Source organism: Herpailurus yagouaroundi, unplaced genomic scaffold (assembly GCF_014898765.1).
Source record: "Herpailurus yagouaroundi ecotype Mexico unplaced genomic scaffold, PumYag 100, whole genome shotgun sequence".
Lineage (NCBI taxonomy): Eukaryota > Metazoa > Chordata > Mammalia > Carnivora > Felidae > Herpailurus > Herpailurus yagouaroundi.
Window position 1 is genome coordinate 78,788,642 of NW_024412391.1, and position 8,221 is coordinate 78,796,862.

At 38.8% G+C, this 8,221-nt stretch overlaps 1 protein-coding gene and 1 pseudogene across 7 annotated transcripts in view; both read right to left on the reverse strand.

Moving 5' to 3' along the window:
* PHTF2 (putative homeodomain transcription factor 2) overlaps window positions 1-8,221 on the reverse strand; it is a 95,138-nt gene that overhangs the window by 57,031 nt on the left and 29,886 nt on the right. The gene's annotated exons all lie outside the window — the stretch shown is intronic.
* Window positions 182-8,221, reverse strand: part of LOC121028818 (diamine acetyltransferase 1-like) — a 37,922-nt pseudogene continuing 29,882 nt past the window's right edge.

Consider the following 8,221-nt stretch of genomic DNA (forward strand, 5'->3'; position numbering starts at 1 on the left):
AAGTATGGTTTCAGGACCAGCAGTTTTAGCACCACCTGGGAACTTGTTGGAAATGCAAAGTCTCTGGCCTCATCCCACAGTTGCTGAATCAGTAATATGACTAATAGCACCCAACACCCCGTGTTTTAAAAATTCCTCTAGATGACTCAGACACACTACTAAAGTTTGAGAACCACTACTCTAGGGAAACTTTTTATGTTTTTATTTTATTTTTAAATCAAAGGGGAGTTTATTAAAAAAGAATTAAAACAGAAACTCTTAAGTACCAGTGTGTACATTGTACACACTTAAATGACTCACAAGAATGAAGTTTTTTTCATATACATCGAGATCACACCATCTTGCTGTTTATCAAAAGATGTTCAAGGAGACTCCAAACAGCATACAAGACTACCATCTTAAACAGACTGCATTTCAAACATGCAAACCTGCCACTGGTAATAAGGCTTTGGAATGGGTGTTCATTCTATTATTTGACCACAAACAGGATAGAAAGCAAGATCATTGAGAATTTAATCTAAAATAGAATGAAAGCTGTCATTTTCTGCACCAGCATTCCTCACTCCTCTCCTGCCATTTTTAGCAAATACTCTTTGTGTATCTTGAAGGGTCTCCATCCCTCTTTGCTGTACAGATGAGAAGCACCTCTTCTTTTGTAGAAATTGATAGATGGTTCATTCCATTCTGCTACCAAGAAGTGCACGCTGCTGCAGTGACATTTCATTGCAACCTGGCTTAGGTTCTTCAGAATCTGTGATCCTATGCCAAAGCCTCTGTAATCACTCATTATGAATAAGTCCTCAGGATACAACAGTGTGCCAATCCGCAGGTCATACGTAAACTAGTACATGGCAACACCAACAACGCTGCGTCCTTCCAGAAGCCAGTGCTCCTTGGACACTTCTGCAACCAGGCAGTGGTAGAAAGGGTGCTCTCCGAAACCATCCTCTAATAGATCTTTTTCAGTTAATGCCACTTGCTCTTCCATATATTCTTATTTGGCCAGTTCCTTGATCAGCCGCAGGATGTCACTGCAGTGGGTGGCAGGGGCTGGGCAGATGACGAATTTAGCCATTCTTGTCTTTTGCTTTTCTTCCTTTTATGGACCAGGCCCCTGTACTTGAACAGCAGGAGGAGGTGGTTCCTCATTCGTCTCCCAGGAGCGTCCCTTTCTCAGTCAGGCTGGCACCATGACCCGGCGAATCTCTGCAAGCGACGGAAAAGCTTCACCAGACTGAGACTAGCGCGGCACTGGGAATCTTTATTTCAAATAAACACAATTGCTACAGCTCTGGTACCTTCAAGAAAAAACTACCAATAATAAATTCTTTTTTTTTTTTTATAAATTTTTTTTTTCTTAACATTTATTTATTTTTGAGACAGAGACAGAGCATGAATGGGGGAGGGGCAGAGAGAGAGGGAGACACAGAATCTGAAGCAGGCTCCAGGCTCTGAGCCATCAGCCCAGAGCCCGACGCGGGGCTCGAACTCACGGACCGCGAGATCGTGACCCGGGCTGAAGTCGGACGCTTAACCGACTGAGCCACCCAGGCGCCCCAATAATAAATTCTTTATGGAGTTATTTTTAAAGAACAAAATGTCAACGTTTTACAGAATTAAAAATTCATAAACATGTAGATCACAATTACCATGTGGGTTACGGTTAAAACTGAAAAATAAAGTCTTGAAAGCAATTGAAGACACAGGGTAAACATCAAGTAGTAGAATTCCTTTTAGCTTCTATGCCCATCATTCTCAGATGCTGGAAAGTTCTCTGAAGTACACCTTCAGCGGGGCAGCACGAAGAAACCACTCTTATGGTCCATCTCAGTATTAAGAAACTAAATACTAAGAAACTAAGTTTCCCCTTAGTTCCCAATATCCAACAGGACACTGAAATGGGTCAATAACTTATAGTTTTAACTAAGGATTTTCACTTTTAGCATTAATTGAAAATTAGAATCCTGAGAAATTAAAACTATTTCAAATAATTACAATTAAGAGATGAAATGGACACCAGAAACAGAGATATTATGAGGAAATTCAGGAGAGAGCACTTTCTGACTCACAACATCATTCTACCTAAAAGTCCTCTTATTTACACATAAAAAAAAAAATCTTGTTTCAAGGGGTGCCTGGGTGGCTCAGTCAGTTAAGTGTCTCACTCTTGATTTTGGCTCAGATCATGATCTCACATTTTGTGGGATACAGCCCCACATCAGACTCTGTGCTGATGGGGTAGAGCCTGATTGAGATGTTCTCTCTCCCTGCCCCTCCCCCTGCTCACACGCACACATGCGCCCGCTTTCTCTCCGTCTCTCAAAACAAATAAACACTCAAATAAAAATCTTGTTTCAAGGAATGAGAAATCGAGAATACAGGAACGATTTAAAGACAGACATGAAGGGGGCGCCTGGGTGGCGCAGTCGGTTAAGCATCCGACTTCAGCCAGGTCACGATCTCGCGGTCTGTGAGTTCGAGCCCCGCGTCGGGCTCTGGGCTGATGGCTCAGAGCCTGGAGCCTGTTTCCGATTCTGTGTCTCCCTTTCTCTCTGCCCCTCCCCCGTTCATGCTCTGTCTCTCTCTGTCCCAAAAATAAATAAACGTTGAAAAAAAAAATTAAAAAAAAAAAAAAAGACAGACATGAAGGAGGTAGAATAAAATGATTACATGATTCTGTAAGAGCCCTTCATTTTGATTATTCTCTCTCAGACATTATCTTATTCATACTAATTTCTCTGGTCCTATTTAAATCCTTTTCTCTTTTTCACTGCTTTCCTGTGACTCCTTTCTTATTTTTAAAATCACTGTGTGATATAATATACCCTGAAAATTAAAATCTTAGAACACCTAGACCAAGCCACATGGACTGAACAACTCACTTATACGTAACCGAATCTGCCACGAGTGTCTCTAAAGCAGGGTAGATAATCAGTAACCAACTGGTTGGACTTAGTGGCAGAGCTGACCTGCAGTGACTAGATGTCCTTTACCCTCTTAAATTCTGAATTCAATCAAACAATCATCTTCTTTAAAATCAGAAGAGGTAAGTATGGGGACATAGATTCCACAAGAGTAATTCTGCTCTAACTTGATAATTCAGAATGACTGGGATTAATTTAATCAAAACTTACCTTTAAAATGTGTAACTATTTCAATGGTACTGTATACTTTTTAGTGAAACAATAACCAAAACTAATAAGCAATAGGCACTAATTTTTTAATGATTATATTGGCAGTATTTGTTTGCATGTACAAAAGAATGTACTAAATTCTAAAGAGAATTTTAAAAAGAACTATATTTTTTATTTCAAGAGGACTCAAGAATATGGACATGGAATCAAGAATATAAAATAATGTATATGCAAAAGACCAAATCAGAAATACATGTTAATTGTTGGCCTACCTAGGTTTGATACAATCCCAGTACAGTACTCAGTAGCTCCAGGCTTAAAAAGGTTAGGAAAGTCTAATAAATTTTGAGGTGAAGCAGTGGCTAAAAGGAGAAAAGCTTTTTGAAGGCTGAGGTACTTGTAAATAGCATCATGTAACCCTAAAAAAAGGGCAGTGGTGGTGAGGGATGTTCCTATAAAAAGGATATATATTCCTATAAAGAGGATAAAGATGGCTTATTTTACTGGGGAGTCCATTTTTCCCCCAAAGATTTAATGGGTTAGAGGAAGAACAACTTTTACTGTAACAGAATGTGGGATCTTAAAACAAAAAACAAAAAACAAAAAAAACTAGAGAAGCATCACTTTCAATTACAAGCAATTAAATGTCTCTCCAAGTGGAAACATCAGTTTTCCTTTGCAGCAGACATTTTTTGTTTTAAAAAATACCACCAGAATGGACCCTTTAGTTACATAAGCAAATAGACTACTTCCCTGAAAAAAATTGTGAGGGTGCTGTGAACCTAAATGCAGGTGCTTTAGATGTTCGTGGCTCTGCTTAGTGATGCATATGCCATTAACAAATTACTCTTAAATAGACATTCAGACCTAATTGCGTCTGAAAATTGCTTGGTTTTTTGGGATATGTGTGTAGCACATCAGAAGTATCGTGAAATAAGGGTGGTGACAGGATATCAGAAGGGCAGGGAAGGAATTCTCAAGACCCCTTCTGGTCTAAAGCCTCATTTAATTCCACGCTGCAATCTGTCACGATAAATCAGAACCCCAGTGGCTGAGTTCAAGCTTTTCCCCTGAAAGAAACATGACCTTATGGTCAATCATCACAGAGCAAGAAAAGAAGTGAAACTCAGACTGAAAAACAGAAGAACCATCTTCTCAAGACTTAGGGTCAGGGATGAAGAATAAGCTGCTGAGCTATGCTAACAAAATTAAAAAACAAATAATTCAATACACTTTCCAAAGATTCTATTCTACACACAAACACTTGGCAGACTTGACTAAGTCACCTAACCTTAATAACTGTTGTTGTTGTTGTTTTTGTATTTCTTCTACATAAAATTAAGTCACAAAGCTGAGTTCAATTATAGTTCTCTGCAAAAGATCAGGACAAAAAAATTACATTATTTTTTAAATGCCATACAAAAAGTTAAAGGAATCTCAGCAGTAGCATTTGTCCAACAGAAAAGAAATTTAATCAGATAATATGTTTAAAAAAAAAAAAAAGATAATACGTTTTCCCACCGAGAAAAGAATGTTATGTAATATTTTGGCTACTTCCAAATTTCAGTTACTTCCTCTCTGTTCTCCCCTGCCCTCCACTGTTTGGATGTTTAGAAAAGTGCCCCATATTCTATGGAAACAAAGGGATATACATACAAATAATGCTTTGTTGGTAAACAGACCAACCTTCTGTAAGGTACCTTACAAAATACTAACGTAATTAATGTATGAGTAGTTATATGGCTTTCAAACCATATTCTTCATAACTGACCATCTATTTCAAGGAGGAAAAAACACTTTCTCTCGAATTATGAGAGACTACTTTGAAATCCTGATTTACATTTGATGTGCAGGCAACCATTTTGTACACGTTAAGAAAGTTCATTATCTGCTGCAATTTTATTAACACTCTGGTTATTACTCCCACAGATTCCATGAACACCTAAGCCTCCGGTGTACTCTTACCCAACCAGAGCTGACCTACAGTTAGCTTTTTTTTCACCTGGTTCCAGACCAAACACTTTGCCCTCTACAAATCATTCTGTATCTGTAACATTCTATATCTGTAACATTCTGTATCTGTAACAACAGGTCTGGCAATCCTGTATTGATTTGTTACAATACTTCCCATGACAGTAAGGGGAACTCTAAACTTTCTTCCTACAGGCTTTAATTCCTAATTACTGTGAGCATTACCTCTCCTGGCAGAACATATAGCTAACCACTCCAATTACTAAGATTGAAGTCATAAGATGCAAATGTCTTCATTTCCTGTCTTCTCCATCTCTAGTATCCGTGTTCTCATCTATTACTTCTAGTATTATTTTCTTTCCTATTTTGATAAATAAACTTTGAGCCTTTACAGAGGTTGACTGATTAAAAAAAGAAGAAATTGGGGCGCCTGGGTGGCGCAGTCGGTTAAGCGTCCGACTTCAGCCAGGTCACGATCTCGCGGTCCGTGAGTTCGAGCCCCGCGTCGGGCTCTGGGCTGATGGCTCAGAGCCTGGAGCCTGTTTCCGATTCTGTGTCTCCCTCTCTCTCTGCCCCTCCCCCGTTCATGCTCTGTCTCTCTCTGTCCCAAAAATAAATAAACGTTGAAAAAAAAAAAATTTTAAAAAATAAAAAAAGAAGAAATTGAGATACTACAGTAATATCAAGTGAATTAAAATTGAATCAAATGAATACTATAGATACTTTCTGACCTACAGAAGACTATCATAAAACGAAAATGTAGGGTGCCTGGGTGGCTCAGTCAGTTAAGCGTCTGACTTCAATTCAGGTCATGATCTCACGGTTTGCGGGTTTGAGCCCTGCATTGGGCTCTGTGCTGACAGCTCAGAGCCTGGAGCCTACTTTGGATTCTGAATCTCCCTCTCTCTCTCCCCCTCCCCTGCTCATGTTCTCTCTCTGTCTCTCAAAAATAAATAAATGTTAAAAAAAATTTAAAAAGAAAATAAAATGTACATGTTATAAATCTGAAACTAATGTGGCTAATGTTACATTAAGTATATCCCTAAATATATATAGTAGATATTTAGAAAGATACATGAAAGCCATTATTAATAGAGATTATCTAAAAGAAGTATAGGAGAATACTTTTACTTTTTTCTTTACATCATATTCCCCCTCATAATAGATATGTACTACTTTTGTAAAGATTGTAACTCAAAGTAATTTGAACTGTCTAAGAAATTAATGTTTCTATCACTAAATAGTATGTTTACAGGGAATCACCTACCTCTACCTATCATCAATCTAATTTTTTATCTTATACTTGTACACTGAAACAAAACAAAATGGAGAAGGGGAAAAAGAGGGGAGGACAATGAGGGGAAGTCAGGGATAGACAGGGATAAGGAAGGGGAGGATTGGTGGGTGGAGAAAAAGAGTATCTTTGTCTAGGTGTCTGCCAGAATCAGCTCTGGCTTCTAAGGGAAAAAAAATTGTAATGAATATGATGGTATCAAGAGTACAAATGTTAAAACCTAGATGATGATGAAATGGGAAACACACATCACTAAGGAATTCTAGAAAAGAAATGTTTGAAAAACAATTTGAAAAGCTACTCTTAGGTGATCTGATTACCCCTTAGGTCATCACATTCAGAATGGCAGTGGCTCAAATATCAAGAGACTAAAGAGAAGGTGTCTTGCTTCAAAAACGTAGTTACCAATAGTTTAATTAGAATAAGTGCTTAGATAAAAGATTTAGAGTTAACAAATAGACATAAGCAGGGCAAATGGAGGCCCAGATTTGCACACATATTTTAAGCACCTCCTTTCCTTAGAAAATGAACACATACACCATAATACTATATATCAAAGTCCTACTTTTTCCTACTTCTATCATGCTCAGTTTCGGTTCTTGGAATCTCCTTTCAGAAACTCTGAAAAGCAATCTATTAATTCTCACAAACATCAAATTTAATTCAAAAAGTTAACAAAGAACCCAAATCCCTTCTGAGTTTGGTCCACTCAATAAACTTAATCAGAGGCCAATCATGTGCCAGGACAAATGAACCTTTGATAGCAAAAGTGTGTGTGTGTGTGTGTGTGTGTGTGTGTGCGCGCGTTTTAATATTATGAAATTTATTGTCAAATTGGTTTCCATACAACACCCAGTGCTCATCCCAAAAGAAGCCCTCCTCAATGCCCATCACCTACCCTTCCCTCCCTCCCACCCCCCCATCAACCCTCAGTTTATTGTTTTTTTTTTTTTATTTTTTTTTTAACATTTATTTTTGAGACAGAGAGAGACAGAGTATGAACGGGGGAGGGGCAGAGAGAGAGAGAGACACAGAATCGGAAGCAGGCTCCAGGCTCCGAGCCATCAGCCCAGAGCCTGACGCGGGCTCGAACTCACGGACCGCGAGATCATGACCTGAGCTGAAGTCGGACGGTCAACCGACTGAGCCACCCAGGCGCCCCTGTTCTCAGTTTTTAAGAGTCTCTTATGCTTTGGCTCTCTCCCATTCTAACCTCATTTTTTTCCCCTTCCCCTCCCCCATGGGTTTCTGTTAAGTTTCTCAGGATCCACATAAGAGTGACAACATATGGTATCTGTCTTTCTCTGTATGGCTTATTTTACTTAGCATCACACTCTCCAGTTCCATCCACGTTGCTACAAAGGGCCATATTCATTCTTTCTCATTGCCACGTAGTACTCCATTGTGTGTGTATGTGTGTGTGTGTGTGTGTGTGTGTGTGTGTGTGTGTGTGTTAAGAACATGACAAGGATACCCTCAGGGCAAGAAGCTAAAGAATCTCTTGAGACCACTTCTCAAAAAGAAAATAAAAGGAAAGATGCCTGTGACCTTCGTGATTCTTTCCATCTCTATACTGATAGTAAATATATTCTAGTTTATTCTGTGACTATATTTTTGTACATACATCATCAACTAGAAAACCCAAATAGGTAAAGGTCATGTTGCTTTTATACCTACAAGTCTCATATTTTAATAGGGATTTATTATTTTTTTTAATGTTTACTTATTTAGAGAGAGAGAGAGAGGAAGAGAGAGAGCAGGGGAGGGGGAGAGAGAGGAGAGGAGAGGAGAGGAGAGGAGAGGAGAGGAGAGGAGAGGAGAG